Here is a 19,528-nt window from a genome sequence, read left to right on the forward strand (position 1 = left end):
GGGTTTAATCAAGCTGAGAATCTTCTGCACTGCAAAAGAAGCACTCAGCAAAGTGAAGAGGTAGCCGACAGAATGGGAGAAAATATTTGCAAACTATTCAGCTGATAAAGGATTAATTTCCAGAATCTATAAAGAATTCAAGAAATGCAACAACAAAACGAACAATCCAGTTAGAAATGGGATAAGGATATGAGTAGGCATTTTTCAAAGGATGAAATACAAATGGCCAACAACCATGAAAAAAGACCTCAGGTTCACTAACCATCAGGGATATGCAAATCAAAACCACAATGCAGGGCAGGTGCCGCGGCTCACTAGGCTAATCCTCCGCCTTGTGTCGCCAGCACAACGGGTTCTAGTCCCGGTCAGGGCGCCGGAATCTGTCCCGGTTGCCCCTCTTCCAGGCCAGCTCTCTGCTGTGGCCAGGGAGTGCAGTGGAGGATGGCCCAAGTGCTTGGGCCCTGCACCCCATGGGAAAACAAACAAACAAAACCACAATGCAATTTTATGTCACTCCAATTAGAATGGCTTTCATACAGAAATCAACAAACAGCAAATGCTTGTGAGGATGTAGGGGGAAAGGTACTCTAATCCACTTTTGGTAGGAATGTAAACTGGTGCAGCCATTGAAATTAAATCAGCATATCCAAGATTTATCTCTACCCCTTTGTTCACTGCAGCTCATTTCACAGCAGCTAAGACATGGAATCAACCCAGATGTCCATCAACTGAACCCTGGATAAAGAAATTATTTATACACATTATGGAATACTACTCAGCAATGAGAAAAAGAGAAATCCTGTCTTTTCCAACAAAATGGATGCAACTGGAAACCATTATACTTAGTGAAATAAGCCAGTTCCAGAAAGACAAGATACCATATGTTTTCCCTGATCTGTGTTAACTAGTAGAGTACCTAAAATGTAATATGTTGGAGTGAAAATGACGTTTTGAGATTCGATGATCATTTATAGCCCTTGTTTCTCCTGTTGAGGAACAGTTTTTTCCTTCCTACTATTTGCTGAACTCTTAGTATAGGATTAATCTTTTGAGTATAAAGTAAGTTGAAAATAGAGCTTTTGTAAAAATTAAGAGTGGGAATAGGAGAGGGAGGAGGAGGAAGAGTGGTAGCATGGATGGGAGGGAGGCTAAGGTGGGAAGTGTCACTCCATTTCTAAATCTGTATATATGATATACTTGAAATTTGTATACCTTAAATAAAATAAAAAAATAAAAATGTGATGAGCACTGTCATAAACCAGTTAAATCTGAACTCTGGCATTGGGATTCTGGACATCATCATCATCATTTTTTATTTTTGATAAAAGCGTCTTAGACCAGTCTCACTTTTTTTTAAACTTATTTGTTTCATTTGAAAGGCAGACAGAGATAGGAGAGACAGAGAACTAAAGATCCTCCATCCACTGGTTCACTCACCAAATGGCTGTAGTGCCCAGACCAGAGCCAGGAGCCAGGAACTTCTTCTGGGCCCCCCATTGAGGCTACAGGGGCCCATGCACTTCGGCCATCTTCCACTGCTTTCCCAGGCCATTTGCAGGGAACTGGAATGAAAGTAGAGCAGCCAGGATTGGAACTGGCACCCATATGGATTGCTGGTGTTGCATACAACCCGCTATGCCAAAGAACTGGCCCCAGCCATTTTCACTTGAAGCCAGCATTAAGAGCCAGTAAGAAGGAGAGTCAGTAAGCTAAGAAGCTCCATTTTATGTCTTCATTAACTTTGTCACCTTTCTTTATGAACTCATTTCCTGTAGAGGTGTGAAGGCCATCCTGTTAGGACTCAGACTGCAAGGCAGCTAAAATGTTGGCCTGATGTTTTCTTTTCACTAGTCTGGACTAAAAGTTTGACTCCTTGTACCTTTCTTAGTGGATCCTGTTCCTGTTCCCCTTTCATCAGTTGTGCAGTCTTTGATGGAATTTCCCTAATTTCTCAACAGCTTTCTTAAAGTGCAGTAACCTCAATTAGGTATTAAACCTCTTTAAGAAAACTGAGTAGTGGCAGAGTCAGAGCAATAAAGTTCCTTCAACTTCTACAATTCTGTGAATTTTTTTGTTTAAAGTAGAAAATTTGTTTCAGAATTTTTATTGGTCTTTGTTTTAAGAATTTAAATTTATTTCCTATCATATTTGTTTCAGTAAATTGCTTTCTTAGATTGTGTTTCCTCCTCTTTGTCAACTGTACATTTTGTATCTATTTCTCATCTTGTGCCTATTTTTTGGGGAGAGACAGTGAAATTCTTTTATGGAATATCATGTTTTAGGAAAACAGTTTCCCAAAGTGATCAAGATTATGTTGAATTTTATTACATTTAGCCCCCATGGATTATTAGATTTGTTAGGAAAACAATTCACACTGGATATTTTAGCCAAAAAAAGGGGAGGGGCTTGTGTTGTGGTGTAGTGGGTACAACTGCTGCCTGCAGTACCAGCATCTGGTATGAGTGCTGGTTTATGTCTCTACTGCTCTACTTCCAGTCCAGCTCCCTGCTAAATTCCTGGGAAGAGCAGCAGAAGATGGCCCAAGTACTTGTGGGAGACCTGGAAGAAACTCCTAGCTCCTGACTTCCTCCTGGCTGAGCCCTGGCCATTGTAGCCATTTGAGGAATGAACCAGTGGATGGAAGATCTCTCTGTCTCTCCCTCTCTCTGTAACTCTTTCAAATAAATAAATAAATCTTTAAAAAATTGAATATAAAGGGTGTGTTCTACAGATATTGAAAACCTCTAAAAGTGGAAGGGGAGCACTGGTGAAACACCAAGCTAGTAGTTGCAGCCACCATCCATCCCCGTGGCTGAAGATTGAAGAAACTGGAGTAGGGCACCACAGTGCTGGGGTTTAGAGCTCCTGAGGGGTACTGCCTGGCTGGCTGCTACTGCAGTTCTAAAGGATACTTCTAGGAATACCAGAAAAAGCTGGTGTTTGTCACTAACTGCTGCTGCTGGTATGGAAACCTTAAATGAGGGCAATGCTGACTGGAAAAAAAACATATACTCACTTTTTTTTTTTTTTTTTTGGACAGGCAGAGTTAGAGAGACAGAGAGAAAGGTCTTCCTTCCGTTGGTTCACCCCACAAATGGCTGCTATGGCCGGCGCGCTGCGCTGATCCGAAGTCAGGAGCCAGGTGCTTCCTCCTGGTCTCCCATGCGCGTGCAGGGCCCAAGCACTTGGGCCATCCTCCACTGCCCTCCTGGGCCACAGCAGAGAGCTGGCCTGGAAGAGGAGCAACCAGGACAGAACTGGCGCCCCAACTGGGACTAGCACCCGGGGTGCCGGCACTGCAGGCGGAGGATTAGCCAAGTGAGCTGCGGCGCCGGCTGAATATATTCACTCTTGAGGAAGTTCCTTGGCACAAGAGAAAAGTAGCTTTTAGAGTTCTGTTTCTGGCATTACAGAGATGAGTATTAAAGGGTGGGTTTAGAGCTGAGAGATAATAGCTGAATAACCAGCATTAATAACCTCCTTTTCTAGTTATGTAATGGCTTAGACCTTTGATGCTTGGTCTGTTTCCCAGCTACTGGGACCCCAAATCATCTTAGTGCTGAGGATATGGAAGGAAAGAAATTAACTATATTTTAATTATAATCACGTGTGTCTTAACAATAGGAATGTTTTGAGAAATGAATCATTGGGTGATTTTATTGTTTATGAATATCATAGAATATACTTACACAGACTGACACTGTACCATCACTGAGCAGTGTAATCTTAGGAGACACCATTGTGTGAGAAGTCTGTTGTTGACCAGCAACATCATTTTATGTGGTGTGCAGCTAAAATGTGTCTAGCTAATATGATTTTGGGCAAGACCATTTGTGCTGAGATAATTGTCACATCTTTTCCTGGAACCTGAGATTTAGCCATTACATACTTATTCTTTGGCTTTTGAGACTGTTTAGTCTTTCAGGACCCTTATTTAAAATATGAAAAATTGTGACAGGAATAATGATGCAGAAAACCAGAGGTTAAAAATTGACTGCCTATTGACCCGACAATGGCTTGTGTTGGGAACCAGGGTTTGAATAGAATATTATACTCTCTCTGTCATCCTCCCTCCTACAAAGCTTCTCAAATTTTAATGAGTATATATATCATTTGGAATCTTGTTAAAATGCAGATTCTGATTTGGTATGTCCATGGGTAGGGCCAGAGATTCTACATTTCTAAGGAGCTCCCAGGAGAAGCTGAAACCACTAAACTAGACTTTTCTCCTCATTTTTCTGGCCTGGGAAGCACTGGTTAGGCTTGGATACACTGTTGGACCTGGGTTTGGTTGGTTGAGTTGGGAGTTATCATGAAGTACGAGTTTTTAAAACATGTTTGTCCTCCTGTCTAGAAATATTTTCAGCAATGAGCATTGAAGCTTCTGAATAGGCTGAGTTTTCTTCCACAATTTAATGCTATCTTGAATGCAGATGCATGCCTGTCACTTGTAATTTTCCTGAAAGATCTGAGAATTTGTACTAATTGTGTACATGTTTAAGAGAAACTGATTAATGGAGGATAGACCAGTTAGCAAGTTCATGCATCAGATAACTTGCTTTTTATTAAAAGTCATCATTGCTCTTAATTATTAATTGCTCTTGATAGGGATATCTGTATGTTTCAAAGAGTATGTGTGGTTTGAATTTCATACTCATAGTATTTCCCTACTTTTGACAGTTTTATGTACTTAAACTATGTTATCAAGACATAGGGTCTTATCTTGAATCAAGTAAATGGTAGTCTTTCCTTTTTAAAAATTTTTTAAAGATGTATTTATTTATTTGAAAGTCAGAGTTACACAGAGAGAGAAAGAGAGGCAGAGAGAGAGAGAGAGAGAGAGGTCTTCCATCCTCTGGTTCACTCCCCAGCTGGCTACAATGGCTGGAGCTGCGTTGATCTGAAGCCAGGAGGCAAGAGATTTTTCTGGGTCTCCCACGTGGGTGCAGGGAAATTGGTTGTAAGTGGAGCAGCCTGGACTCTTGTGGAATGCTGACATTGCAGGTGAAAGCTTGACCTGCTGTGCCACAGGGCTGGCCCCAAATGGTAATCTTAATGAAACTGTGAGAAAACTCAAATTTATGAAATGGTTAATTGCTCATTACATCAGAATTTTAGTTTATCAAGGCATACCTGATCACATTAATGAAAAGTTAATCTTTCATGCGTTTGCCATGGTTCACAGCTCTCATGCATCCTCCCCCTCTTAGTAGATCTTTGCTTTCGTCATTCCAAACCTAGATTTTTGAAAGTTCTAGATACTTTTCTTTTGTTTGTTAGTGCATATGTTACTCTTATCTTTTTTTTTTTTTTTTTAACACTTACGTTTTGACTTCTGGCTGTAGATAGAGAAGTAATTAGTTTCTTAATCAGCTGGGTTGAGAAAGTTAAAATGAAAGTTAAAGGATTCAGGGGGTTCCTAGAGAAGGGTGAAAAAAGTGCTCCATTTTAGGATCCTAAACAAAGCACTTTGATTGGCATGTGGAGACCCTTGCATGCACACAAACGTCCATATTTGAATATTTATGGAAGATGATCTGTCAAAATTACTGTTATTTTAATTTGCCAAGCTTGGCTGATTGCCGCAGTTGGATGTTAGTTGAATTCTAGATGAGGAACTGTAAATATGTTCTGGTGTGAAATGTTTTTTGTCCTTGAAGCTGTTTGTATATTCTGCCTCTCTTGTCTGTTTTTAAGTGTGGGACCTTTTTATATTACACAAAATTTCATGTTCTTTTGTAGGAAAAAATATTAAAGCAGGATGATAACTAAATATTATGTTTAAAATGAAATTATTCATATTTAGTCATCAGGAGTTTAAATATTTTGAGCTACTTGTCGAAGCTTTGTTTCAAAGGACCTGTCCCTGGAGAGTCAAATTTAGGCCTGTATTTCTCATTTGAATGGTTTTGTGTGAGATACACTGTTTTGCTTTAACAGCAAAGAACTTGTATGCTTCTAATAACTAACATTTCCCTTTCCTTTTATCTCATTTTGAACAGCTAATAATTTTAGTGGTGCAGATTCAAGCAGTAATCCGTTCCTTGGGAAGTATCCTGTGGTGGTCAGCTTCTTAGGTTCTAGGGGAAGGAAGGTAAGCCATTTTTCACAGTAATATTGAAATAGCTTTGTTAATAAATCAGCTTTTTCTTTTTTAAAAATTTAAAAGCCTTTTCTCTTTAGACAGTGCCCCTTAACCCAGAAATAGTGTATTTATTTAGGAAGTATCACTGTTCCTCAGAGGATTCTACTGGGATGACATGTCATCTTTAAAGATGATACAGTTGGCCGGCGCCGCGGCTCACTAGGCTAATCCTCCGCCTGTGGTGCCGGCACACCGGGTTCTAGTCCCGGTTGGGGCGCCGGATTCTGTCCTGGTTGCCCCTCTTCTAGGCCAGCTCTCTGCTGTGGCCAGGGAGTGCAGTGGAGGATGGCCTAAGTGCATGGGCCCTGCACCCCATGGGAGACCAGGAGAAGCACCTGGCTCCTACCATCGGATCAGTGCGGTGCGCCAGCCGCGGCGGCCATAGAGGGTGAACCAACGGCAAAGGAAGACTTCTGTCTCTCTCTCTCATATCCACTCTGCCTGTCAAAAAAATCAATCAATAAATAAAAAGATGATACAGTGACTCTCAAAGTCACATGACATTTATTTTGGAATAGCATTACATTTTATGCTGTATCTGCTAGGTTATCTTGCATCTTACATAATCACTGACACCTGCATAATTTATCTTTGTATACATAACCAACTTTTGAGGTTTTTATTTTTTTATTTCTTACAAACAGACACAATTGAACCTGTTTTGTTGATTATTGCTTTAACTACAAACTATGTCAAGTGCTAAGTCTGAGTTTACTTGGATATTGTCTTTGTTTCATTCAGTATCAGATGCTCCAGAATGTGGGGGTGATAGAAATTTTTTTCTAGCAAATTAAGAGTGGAACTTCTCTTTCATAGTACAGTATTCTGTCTTTCACAGGCCTCCTTCTTTATTCTCATTTGACACTTTTTTTTGTAGATTAATTTTTTTCTAGGAGCTTTTATTTAATATTTCACTTCTCATAATTTTTCCCATCCTTATTGTCATCTTTTTAAATCATTTCCCTTGTGTCTCATCCTAATTCCTTATTATTTTCCCAGAAAATTTACTTGTTGAACTCTGTTAGCTGTGTTCTGGCTGAATAGCAACATTTTTCAATTAATCAATCAATTTATTGGGTTGGGAAATGATCCACTGATTCATTCTCCAAATGCTTGCAAATGCCGGGATCCAGGGACTCAATTCACATTGGTGGCAGGAATCTGATTACTTGAACCATCACCATCACCTCCCAGGCTCTGCATTAGTGGGAAGCTAGGGTCAGGAGTCTGAGCCAAAGCCAGAAATTGAACTCCAGTACTCTGATAGGAGGCACTGCAAATGCCCACCCCTGAATAGCAGAATTATTTCTAATTCCTTAAGATGCTACCGTAGCTCCTAATTTTGTGATGCTTCACCATCTGTTCACTGTGTAAAGGGTTCAGAAATGTCTGTTGTACCTACTGCATCGCAGTTGTAGAAATAATGTAGTAAAATTGACATATATGTAAAGTGGAGATTCCGCTAATATGTTTTCTTGGCTATGGACAATATGATATTCTTGCTAAATTTGGAGGCTTAATTTGTGACAGCGCTTTCAGATTTCCTAAGATAAATTAGATATTGTGTTCACTTAACTTATTTTGCCAGCATGTATTCAGTTAAGTAGGTTAAAACTCAGTTGAATAAAATTTAAGACTGTAATATAAAAAGTAATCAACTGTTTTTTACTGTTACTTGGAATAAAATTTGCTGAATTTCTTGCAATAAAGACAGCAAATAGTACTATACAGTGGGCTGAGATTTCTCACATAAGTAAATATAGATAAAGGTTAATGCCACGGTCAGCAAATGTTGAAGATTGCCATCCCTATGTGAAATTTCAAATAAAAATTTGGTTTCCATTATATTTTTCCTCCATTGGAGTAATTTTTTTTTTTTAAAGAATTTTATTATTTGTTTGGAATGTAGAGTTACAGAGGCGGGGGGGGGGGGAGAGAGAGAGAGAGAGAATATGAGAGAATGAGAATGAGAATGAATCTTCCATCCACTGGTTTTACTTCCCAAATGGCTGCAACAGCCAGATCTGGACCAATCCGAAGTCAGAAGCCTGGAATTTTTTCCAGGTCTCTCACATGGGTGCAGGGGCCCAAGCAGTTGGGCCATTATCTACTGCCTTCCCAGGCCATAACAGAGAGCTGGATTGGAAGTGGAGCACCTGGGACTTGAACCGGCACCCATGTGGGATGTCAGCACTGCAGGTAGCGACTTCACTCACTATACCACAGCGCCAGCCCCTGGAGGATTTTAAATCTTAAATTTATGTGGAATGCACAGTAGTGCTCTATTAGGAATAAAGAAACAGGCTTTGTAATTTTGAAAGTTGAGCAATAAGTATAAGCAGTGAATTAAAGTCTTTATTAGTAGATTTTTTTTTCTTTTGACAGGCAGAGTTAGTGAGAGAGAGAGACAGAGAGAAAGGTCTTCCTTTGTCCGTTGGTTCACCCCCCAAGTGGCCGCGACAGCCAGTGCCTTGCGGCTGGTGCGCTGTGCCGATCTGAAGCCAGGAGCCAGGTGCTTCCTCCTGGTCTCCCATGTGGGTACAGGGCCCAAGGACCTTAGCCATCCTTCACTGCACTCCTGGGCCACAGCAGAGAGCTGGACTGGAAGAGGAGCAACCGGGACAGAACCGGCGCCCCAACCAGGACTAGAACCTGTGGTGCCGGCACTGCAGGCGGAGGATTAGCCTAGTGAGCTGCGGCGCCAGCCAGTAGATTTTTAAAAAGCTTTTATGGAAATTAATATTTAGGTGTTCATTGAAAAGATATTTAATTTATAATAATGCTGTGGAGCCTAAATGATCCCAGAAATACTTGATTGTCTGCATCTTTTCATTGCTTCACAGAGAAAGGATGAACTATATTGCTGAACGGTCTGTGTTTTGACATTATTTATAGAGTAAACACCATAATTAGTTATATTTTAGGTAGTTTCTGTAACATTGAGACAAATTCAGATCTCCCTTTTTTGTCTCATTGTAATTAGTAAAATGTGAAGGTAAAAAGTGAAATGGAGTTTTGGGGGAGGAATTCTCAGTACCTAAGAACCTTGGTAGTCATCAGTTTGTGTGTAAAAAGCTGAACAGACTAAAAATAGTTTTCCTTAAATCAGTCAGAGAAATGAGGTTGGGCAAACTTCTGTCCCCAGATTGGATGCATAAACACAGAGAAACACAACTGCTGTAGAAATCTGAAGGATCCAGTACCAGGGTAGAAAAGCTCAAATTATAATTGATGATTTGCTGGAGGCTCTGTTTGTACAACTGTGAGCTAGAAACTGCAGGGGAACCCAGCCATTGGAGACACTCAGACATTCATGGGTTTACCTCCAGTAGATCACTAGTTCCTTACAGTGATTCTTGGAGAAGCATCCCCCTGATGCTTCCAGTAGGGGGAAATGAAGAGTAACTATCAAGAAATATGTTAGAATATTCTGCTTTTCTTTACAAGGTCTTCCCTCAAGAAAACTATTTTATCAGACTATTTGGGTTTTATCAGAGCCTGACTGACCTGTGGGAAGGGGAGAAGCCAGTGCCAGCCCCTTCTAGCTGTCCTGTTCTAGCAGTTTCCCCTTCTGAGAGGGGAAGGAACTGAGGACATGAGAAATTCCTAGGTCAGGACCACAGGTTTACCAAAGACTGAGACCTAATCATAGGACTGTAGAATGCTTTCCTTTCTCCATGCCTTACTATATTTTTAAATACAATCATAGTTTCTTCATAATATGTGTTTCCATGAACTTTTTGTAGATCCTATATATGTGGATTTCAAAATGTTTTGTACCAAAATGAATTAGTCATTTAATTTCATTTTACATGAATTTTTTGAACAAGTCCCTTGTATTTTCACCTTTTCACTGAAGTTCCTATACCGTATGTATCATACTGAAAGAGAGAAAAATAAGGTTTAAAGGAACAAGCATCAGAATCAGAGTCTGATGTGACAGTGATGTTTGATTCATCATGTAGGAGTTTAGAACAGCTATTATTAATATGTCCAGGTCTATAGTGGGAAAAGTAACAGTATGCAACAGTAGATGGGTGATGTCAGGGCACAACTTCTAGGAAAGAGTCAAAAAGAAGTGCTAGAGATCAACAATATTTTTATCAGAAATGAAGAATGCATTTGGTGGGCTCATTAGGAGAATGAACACAGAAAGAATCTCTGTGAATTTGAACCTGTGTCAGTAGAAACTGCCAAAACTGAAATGCAAGTGGAAATAAAAAATAGACATCTCACCCCCCCGCCCAAATGGAACAGTATATCTAAGACCTGTGGGACAACACCAAAAAGTATAATATACATGTGATGACAATTCCAGAATGAGAAGAGAGAAAGGAACTGAAGAAATTATTGAAACAATACTCACTGGGAATTTAATGTGAGATTTGAAATAATAAGTCCAGGAAGCGTAGGGTACACCAAACATGATAAACACCCAAAACCCACAAATAAAAACCCACAAAACCCCCATTCTTAGACATATCAAATTAAAACTATAGAAAATCAAATATACAGAAAATATGAAAGAAGCTGGTGGCGAGAATACACATTTTACCTGTGGAGGAACAAAGATGATACTTAAATTGAGCTTTTTCTTAGAAGCCATGTAAGCAAGACGAGAGTAGAATGAAATGTTTAAGGGTTGAGAGAAAAAAACCAGCAACCTAGAATTCTGTATCTTACAAAATTATCCTTCAAAAGTGAAGGATAAATAAAGACTTTCTCAGACAAAAATGGAGAAAATATGTCCCCTTGGACATGCCTTGAAAGGAAGGAGTTCTTCAAAGAGAAAGAAAATGCTTTAGGTCAGAGACTTGTATCCACATACAAAAAAACAGAGAAGGAATATATAAAAGTAAATGCAACACCTTTGTTTTTTATAATTGATCTAACAGATAGTAGTTTTTAAAAAATAATAATAGCACCAGTCTATTCAATGATTTTATCTTTTATATAAAGGAAATGAATAACAATAATGAAACAAGGGATGGGAAGGAAGAATTAGAAGTATTTTGTTTTTATAAGGTACTTGCATTACCTATGAAGTAATGTGTTGTGTTTTGAATGTGGACTTGAATTAGCATTTGCTAGTCTTCATTGTTTCAGTATCATTGAAGCTCATAGCAACACCTTGGTTTTGGGCACAATCCAGATAGTGTTTTATTTCACAGAAGCAGGGTCCAAACTGCTCCTGCTGCTATGTTGGCTGTGTTCCCTGGGGCTCCTCGTAAGTGTTGTCAGGCCATGGGGACTCAGCATTTCCTCCTCCACTGAAGTCCCCAGAGATAGCGTGAGCTACTGCTGCTGGCGTGGGTGCAGCTGTCATCTGAGGAGCCTGGATGGCCATCCCAAGTGCACAGCAGCTCAGGGTCCAGAAGTGTGAAATTACAAGAGCTTGTTGTCTTCTCTAAGAACAAAGCACACATTCTTTTCAAACTGCAATTGAGAAACTTTAGAATTTGCAATTTTTTGTCTGTAAGACTTGCGTCGTAATTGATCAGAGATAGGAAAGATAGAGAACTCATTTTTTTTTTTTTTTGACTGGCAGAGAGAGACAGAGAGAAAGGTCTTCCTTCCGTTGGTTCACCCCACAAATGACCACTATGGCTGGCATACTGCGCCGATCCAAAGCCAGGAGCCAGGTGCTTCCTCCTGGTCTCCCTTGCGGGTGCAGGGCCCAAGTACTCATCCTCCACTGCCTTCCCGGGCCACAGCAGAGAGCTGGACTGGAAGAGGGGCAACCGGGACAGAATCCGGCGCCCCGACTGGGACTAGAACCCGGTGTGCCGGCGCCGCAGGCGGAGGATTAGCCTATTGAGCTGTGGCGCCGGCTGAGAACTCACTTTAAAAAACATGAATACATTGTCACTTGCCTCCCTTCTGCAGATTCTTACATACTAGGGTAAGAATTTTAAAACTTTGATTTTTAGAAAGTATTTAAACGTTTTTTTCTTGCCTCAAGTTTGGTGTAGTAAGTGAAAGCAGACTCTTACACAGGAAACTTAGCTGGCACTCTAATTAAGAGGCTTCTAGAAATACCTCCTCCAACTCTTTGTTTCACTGGAACAAAATTTGAAACTATTGAACATGTATCCCTTGTGGTCTAGTTGATGTTTAATAGTTATTCACCTAGCTCCAGGTGTATCACTACACTAATATTCTTTTCAGTGATCTTGAGGAAGGCTAGAAGCAGATGACAAAGGATGGGGAAAATTTGTAAAGGAAGAGAAATGTACAAGGCTAGTTGAAGATACTGGTGTGACAGATTGCTGATATTTCTAAGGGAGAGATGAAACCCACTTAGGTTTGATTTTATTTATTGGAAATGCTGTTTTGTTTTTCTTCCAAGACCAGCTTTTTTGTTCTGTTTTTTAAACTGTCCTTTCTTTCCTTTAGAGCTAGGCTATTGTGGAGCAGGATCATGGTTTAAATTAGCTTCTTTTTTTTTTTTTTTTTTTTAATTTTATTTATTTATTTGAGAGGCAGGATTATAGTCAGAGAGGGGAAGAGACAGAGAGAAAGGTTTCATCTGCTGGTTCATTTCCCAGATGGCCGCAATGGCCTGAGCTGAGCTGAGCTGAGCTGAGCGGGTGCTGGGGCCCTAGCACCTGGGCCATCCTCCTCTGCTTTCCCAGGCCTTAAGCAGAGAGCTGGATGGGAAGAGGAGCAGCTAAGTCTAGAACTGGTGCCCATATGGGATGCCAGTGCCGCAGATGGAGGCTTAACCTATTATGCCAGAGTGCCAGCCCCCTGTCTCTACATTTTAATTCACATTCTTTGTTACTCAGAGTGATGTTTTAATTGTTTGCTTCTGATTCTTTGCAAGGCTATTCTGAAAGGGGAAAAAAAACCATTCACAATGTTTTCCTGCTAGATTAATATTGGGCTGACATCTATTTAACATTTAACTGCTGTATCATTGTTACCATTTAATACTTATTATCTAGCCTCAATATACTCAGCATTAACTGACATTTATAAATGTGCTGGCCTCTTCACTAGAGAGAACATCTTAAAAAAAGAGCTGCTGGTGGAAAAACAGCCTTTTCTTACATAGGTGGCTCTCTGGGAGCTTCTCATAAAGACTTTTGTGCGAACATTGCAACATCATTTTTTTTTTAAAGATTTTACTTATTTATTTGAAAGGTAGAGTTACAGACAGAGAGAGGGAGCAACAGATTGAGAGGTCTTCCATCCTCTGGTTCACTCCTCAGATGGCCACAACACCAGACCTGTGCTGATCAGAAGCCAGGAGCTTCCTCCAGGTCTCCTGCATGGGTGCAGGGGCTCAAGGACTTGGGCCATCTTCTGCTTTCCCAGGCCATAGCAGAGACCTGGAATGGAAGAGGAGCAGCCAGGACATGAACCAGTGCCCATATGCGAAGCCAGCACTGTAGGCAGAGGCCTAGCTTACTAGGCATGCCACAGTGCCAGCCCTGTCTATTAACTGGGAAATGATAGTCATAAAACAAGGAGGTACATGTTTGGTGTGGTGGTTAAGTTGCCACTTGGGTTCCTTGCATCCACATGTTAGAGTGCTGGGGTCCCAGTCCTGCCTGTGCTCTTCATTCCATCTTATGCACTCTGGGAGCCAACAAGTGATTTAATTCCGCTGTCTGAGTGGAGACCCACTTCTGGGCATCTGGCTGCAGCCTAGCCCAACCCTGGCTGTTGCAGGCATTTGGGGAGTGAACCAACTGATGGGAGATCTCTGTGTATATGTCTGTATTTTTGGCTTCCAAATAGATAATAAGAAAAGTACATATGAAATTTAAAAAAAGCAAACCTTAAAATCATCTTGCAGGTAGACTCATGATAATGACCCTATGAGGATTTGCCAGCAGACATAATTCTCAAGGAACTGGACATCTTATTAAAATTAGATGAAGAAATTGCTGCCTTCTATATAGAATATAAAGCTAGTATACAATGAACTAAATGAACTTTTCTCTTTAAATTATGGTAAGTAGTAGCTTGAGGACAAAAATCTCATCAGTGTATGATCACAGGATTTGTATTTTGTCTGCACTGCTGGGTAGGAGTTCAGATTTTGTAAGGTCAAATCACCTTAGTTTCTTCATCTTCAAGAGAGAGAGATAATGCTTACTTTAAAAAGTAATGGTCATGGGGCCAGCGCCATGGCTCACTTGGTAATCCTCTGCCTGCGGTGCCAGCATCCCATATGGGCGCCGGGTTCTAGTCCTGGTTGCTTCTCTTCCAGTCTAGCCCTCTGCTGTGGTCTGAGAAGGCAGTGGAGGATGGCCCAAGTGCTTGGCCCCCTGAACCCTCATGGGAGACCAGGAGGAAGCACCTGGCTCCTGGCTTCAGATTGGCGTAGCTCCAGCCAGGGCAGCCATTTTGGGGGTGAACCAATGGAGGGAAGACCTTTCTCTCTCTCACTGTCTTAACTCTGTCAAATTAAAAAAAAAAGTAATGGTCAGAATTAAATGAGGAAGTGTGCAAAAATATGTTGCAAACTTGGCATGTATTTGACATACAACAAGAATAAGTATTACTTCTCTTCCTACCACTTCTTAGCATCAGTGGTATCTGGATTCCACTGTTATATTTCTAATGACTAGTTGTGGAATCAGATTGTTTTGTCTTTCTAAACCTCATTTTCCTTTACCATAAGATCAGAAATGCCATTTCATAAGGTGGTGGTTGGAATTTAGTTCCCAGTGTGGTTTAGAAAATTTTTGTTGAATCTGAATCTGAATTTTAAATTGCAAAAAATATATATGAAGGACTGGCACTGAGGCATAGTAGGCTGAGCCTCCACCTGCAGTGCCGGTATTCCATATGGGCGCTGGTTCCTCTTCCAGCTGCTCCTCTTCTGATCCAGCTCTCTGCTTTTGGCCTGGGAAAGCAGTGGAAGATGGCCCAAGAGCTTAGGCCCCTGTACCCACGTGGAGACCTGGAAGAAACTCCTGGTTTCAACGTGGCCCAGCTCTGGCCATTGCAGCCATTTGTGTAGTGTACGAGCAGATGGAAGATCCCTTTCTCTTTCTTCCCCTCTTTCTGTAACTCTGCCTCTCAACTAACTAAATAAAAATCTTTAAAAATATATATGGGCTGGCGCCGCGGCTCACTAGGCTAATCCTCCGCCTTGTGGCGCCGGCACACCGGGTTCTTGTCCTGGTTGGGGCGCCGGATTCTGTCCCGGTTGCCCCTCTTCCAGGCCAGCTCTCTGCTGTGGCCAGGGAGTGCAGTGGAGGATGGCCCAAGTGCTTGGGCCCTGCACCCCATGGGAGACCAGGATAAGTACCTGGCTCCTGCCATCAGATCAGCGCGGTGCGCCGGCCGCAGCACACTGGCCGCGGCGGCCATTGGAGGGTGAACCAATGGCGAAAGGAAGACCTTTCTGTCTCTCTCTCTCACTGTCCACTCTGCCTGTCCGAAAAAAAAAATATATATATGTGTGTGTATATATATATATATATATATGAACTTGTTGGCCGGCACCGCGGCTCAATAGGCTAATCCTCTGCGTGCGGCGTGGGCACACTTGTTCTAGTCCCATTCGGGGCGCCGGATTCTGTCCTGGTTGCCCCTCTTCCAGGCCAGCTCTCTGCTGTGGCCAGGGAGTGCAGTGGAGGATGGCCCAGGTGCTTGGGTCCTGCACCTGTAAGGGAGACCAGGAGGAAGCACCTGGCTCCTGGCTTCGAATCAGCGGGATGTGGGCTGCAGTGGCCATTGGAGGGTGAACCAATGGTAAAGGAAGACCTTTCTCTCTGTCTCTCTCTCACTGTCCACTCTGCCTGTCAAAAAAAATATATATGAATTTGTGAGTTTTGCTAGACATATCTTTGGGACACAAAATCTACAGTAACTTTTTTCGATGTAAATGGAGGAATATGAGAAAGTTTCAGAAGGTTTATGGAGAATGCAATAATAAGATTATTTTGGTGCAAAAAAATCTGTTTTAAATTTCTAAGAGTGGTCTCCAAAAATTTATGAAAAATATGCATTATGGGCTTCAGAATTAATTTTCATCAAAGTAAATTTTTATTATTTCATTTTCCACAAACTCTAAAGTGCCCTCATATAATAAAAATAAAGTAAATGGGTGTTTTTGTGGGGAACTCCACATACAATAACTTATAGCATTAAGGCTTACGGGACAAAAGGACTTCTTTTCACTCAGAACAGCCACCTCTAGAAGGTATATGCACAGAGTACTAAATTTGGAAGTCAGCCACTTCAACTTACCTCTGTGTTTTTGTTATTTCTATCTTGGGTGACTTCAGATTTTAATGAGACTTCAGCATTCACTAATGGTTTTCTGGACTGGTTTTGGAAAATTAATTAAAATTAAAATTTTATAGTTTGTTAATTACCAGAGTAAGCCACTATTAAAATTTAGTTGGAAAATTATGATCAAGACTTACAAATGAGTTATGAATGAAATCAATATTACTGTTGAGGTTAACTGTGTTAAATTAATATGACTCTTTGACATGATCACAGATTAGGAACAAGGGCTATGTGTGCTACATTGTATTGGAGGGTTGAACTGGGGAGTTTGTGTTTTTAAGGATGTTACGATTCCATGAGTTTCAGTTGAATAGTTTTTATTGTGAATCACTTTCATAAATAATCAGCAGAAAAATATCATTGCCTTTATGTTTTGTAGCAGTTGAGTAGGCTGTTGTATATTGTCACTAGATGAATGTAAATCTTAATCTATTTTCTGACATGTTTTCAAAGTTCAGTAGCTAATTTAACATAGCATTGTTGATCACTTTTAAGAAATCGCAGTTTATCATTTATATGTCATGTTATGGCTCCCTATTAGAGGCTTGTTGCTCAATGAAATGTTGCACAGTGTAGAGAAAAGTCCTCAGATGCATTGTCCTTGCCCCCAAGGGAAAGGATAAAAGAAAATAGAATCAAAACTAAATTGTAAAAACTATAATGCAGAGAGGTTTCTCAAAGAAGTGGGGACAGGGGCTGGCACTGTGGCATAGTAGGTGCAGCCACCACCTGCAGTGCCGGCATCCTTATGGATGCCAGTTCTAGTCCCAGCTGCTCCACTTCAATCCAGCTCTCTGCCTTGGCCTGGGAAAGCAGTAGAATATGGCCGAAGTCCTTGGACCTCTGCACCCATGCGGAAGACCCAGAAGAAGCTCCTGACTCCTGGCTTCTGATCAGCATAGCTCTGGCTGTTGTGGCTATCTAGGGAGTAAACCAGAGGATGGAAGACCTCTGTCTCTCTGCCTCTGCCTCTCTGTAACTCTGCCTTTCAAATAAATAAACAAATCGTTTGTTTTTTTTTAAAGTAGAGATAGATTTATGTGTGAATATTAAAGAGAGACATACAAATATGTTGATTATAGCCATCTTTTAAATATGTTTGTTCTAAGTAAAGAGTTTGCAGAGTAAATGAATTAATGGTATTATTGAAATCAGAATAACTTTTAAAAAATCTTTTTGGATTTTTTATTGATACCAGACAAGTATAAAATTGGTTAAAATTTAAACTGCTTACAGCCACATGTTTTTGAGAAATTTGTCATTAGGTATTTTTGTCGTTGTGTGAATATCATTAAGTATACTTACACAAACTTGTATGGCATAGCTCAATCATTTGTGGTAGCATTTTGATTCAGTTAAGACACATAGTAACACAACATGTGAGTCTGGCTTGGGCATAATATGGCAGTAAACTATTTTAAAATTGTATAGGAGTACACTCTTAATAGTAAAAAGTGAAGTGTCGCTTCCCCTCTTCGTGGAGGAACGACACTGAACCCTGCCTAGGCTTCATATCCGAGTCACGGCACCATTATGTCGCTCCCCCTCTTCGTGGAGGAACGACACAGGACCCTGCGCTGTTCTTTCGTCTGCTCGGCCCTCCCCGGGTTTGCTGCTGGTTCTTCCCGGGTTGGCTACTGTCCCTTCCACCTCCGTGGAAGGGCAGTTCCCCCTGGCCACATTCCCCACTTCCGCAGGGGAGCGGCACACCGCCGGCCGGCTCTCTCGGGGGCTGCACAGGTGTTCCCTTAGATGTTCGTCTTAGATGTTCCCCTTAGATGTTCCTCTTAGATGTTCCTGGTGCATGCCGTCTCTCTCCTCCTTTATAGTCCTCCTCTGCCAATCCCAGCTCGGCTGCCTACACGCCGAGTACGCTGCTCTCCTCCAATCAGGAGCAAGTCCTGCTGTTTATTGGTTGAACTGGAGGCAGCTGGGTAGAAGCTGTTTTCTCCTCTCCCAGCGCCATATTGTGGGAGAGCAGATGCATAGAATAAGTCTTAATTCCAGTAACTTAGTCTAGTCCGGGTTGCTCCCCACAGTGAAGTAAATATATAAATTAATAACACTTTATTATCATTAAGTATTATATACTACACATAATTGAATGAGCTATACTTTTTAATTGTAAGTTAATTTGAGAGACAAATCTAATATCAGACAAAATGGACTTTAACACGAAAACTGTTAAAAGAGATAAAGAAAGGGACTATGTAATGATTAAGGGATCAGTTCAACAGAAGATGTGACAGTTATAAACATCTATGCACCAGATTACAGGCACCTGTCTATTTAAAAGAAACATTTATGGATCTAAAGGGAAACATAGGTTCCAATATAATAATAATGGGGGACTTCAGTACCCTACTTTCAGCAATGGATAGATCAACCAGACAGAAAATCAGCAAGGAAACAACAGCGTTAATTGACAGTATAGACCAAATGGACCTAATGGATATCTACAGAACTTCTCATCCTACAGTTACAGAATACACATTCTTCTTACCACTGCATGGAGCTTTCTCTAGGACAGACCATATGGTAGGCCATAAAGTAAATTTCAGAAAATTCAAAAACATCAAAATTGTATCATGCATCTTCTCCGACCACAATGGAATGAAGCTGGAAATCAAAACTCAAGAATCTCTAGAGCATATGCAAACACATGGAACCTGAACAGCGTGCTCCTGAATGAACAGTGTGCTATAGAGGAAATCAAAAGAGAGATCAAAAAATTTCTGGAAATGAATGATGACCATACAGCATATCAAAACATATGAGATACATAAAAGCAGTGTTAAGAGGAGAATTTATAGCAGTTGGGAAGGCACCAAATAAATGAGCTATCAGTAAATATCAAGGACCTAGAAAAACAACAGCAAACAAAACAAAAATTAGTAGGAGAAAAGAAATAATTAAAATCAGAGAAGAAATAAGCAAAATTGAAACAAAAAATACACAGGATCAGCAAAATGAAGAGCTGTTTTTTGAAAAAATAAACAAAATCAGCATACCACTGGCCCAACTCACCAAGAAAAAACAGTTGCAAAAGACCCAAATCAATGAAACTAGGGATGAAAAAGGAAATGTAACAACAGACACTACAGAAATAAAAAGAATGATTGGAAA

The 19,528-nt window shown here is 40.8% G+C and overlaps 1 protein-coding gene across 13 annotated transcripts in view; it reads left to right on the forward strand.

Moving 5' to 3' along the window:
* FUT8 (fucosyltransferase 8) overlaps positions 1–19,528 on the forward strand; it is a 296,071-nt gene that overhangs the window by 92,207 nt on the left and 184,336 nt on the right. For 11 of the 13 annotated variants that reach the window (XR_016226668.1, XR_016226667.1, XR_016226669.1 and 8 more), the window contains one exon: positions 6,003–6,094. The exons of the other annotated variants lie outside the window; for them this stretch is intronic. The gene's annotated coding sequence lies outside the window, so the exon portion shown is untranslated. The remainder of the gene's footprint in view (positions 1–6,002; positions 6,095–19,528) is intronic. 13 annotated transcript variants of the gene reach the window in all.

This window comes from Oryctolagus cuniculus, chromosome 20, assembly GCF_051225735.1.
Source record: "Oryctolagus cuniculus isolate XC-2025 breed Fujian yellow rabbit chromosome 20, ASM5122573v1, whole genome shotgun sequence".
In the NCBI taxonomy this organism is placed as follows: Eukaryota; Metazoa; Chordata; class Mammalia; order Lagomorpha; family Leporidae; genus Oryctolagus; species Oryctolagus cuniculus.